We start from the raw sequence: 613 nt of genomic DNA on the forward strand, positions 1-613 counted from the left end.
CAATGAATCCACGCACCTGGGGGTACGTGAAGGCACTCCAGGGGGTACGTGAGATTTAAAAAAAATCTATTTAGAATTAGCATCCATTCAAAAATCCTTTAAAAATAGTTATTTAATAAATATTCAATAAAACACAAGTGTAAGTTCATAAACTGAATTGTATATTAAGTAGGCAATTTAATTTAATTATCCTAAAAACCCAGAGTCTCCCCCATATCAGGATGGTTTGACCCAACGTGGCACACGCTAACGGTCATGACCCGTCTATCACTGCCGGCTTTTAAACTCAAATAATGAAGTCGTGGTTGAAGTGTTGGTGTTGGACAGGAACACACCAGCCCGGACGGCACTGACTGGAAGAAACAGCGGTAGACTTTTACGTTACATCTATAAAGCGTTTATTCAAAATCAGGATACAAACAGACAATCATGCGCATGGACCCCAATCCAGAGCTGTCACCAATGGCCCCAGCGCTGCAGAAAGGATGCCTGAGCAGAGCGCGCGGCCATTGAAATAGCCCTCAGGGACAGTTCTGATTGGTCAGGAGAAAAGAGGGCGGTGTCTTCTCATTGGTTCTTGTTCCTCTGCCTCCATCGCTGTCGCTCCCTCATT

This window comes from Pseudoliparis swirei, chromosome 17 (genome assembly GCF_029220125.1).
Source record: "Pseudoliparis swirei isolate HS2019 ecotype Mariana Trench chromosome 17, NWPU_hadal_v1, whole genome shotgun sequence".
NCBI classification, from domain to species: Eukaryota; Metazoa; Chordata; class Actinopteri; order Perciformes; family Liparidae; genus Pseudoliparis; species Pseudoliparis swirei.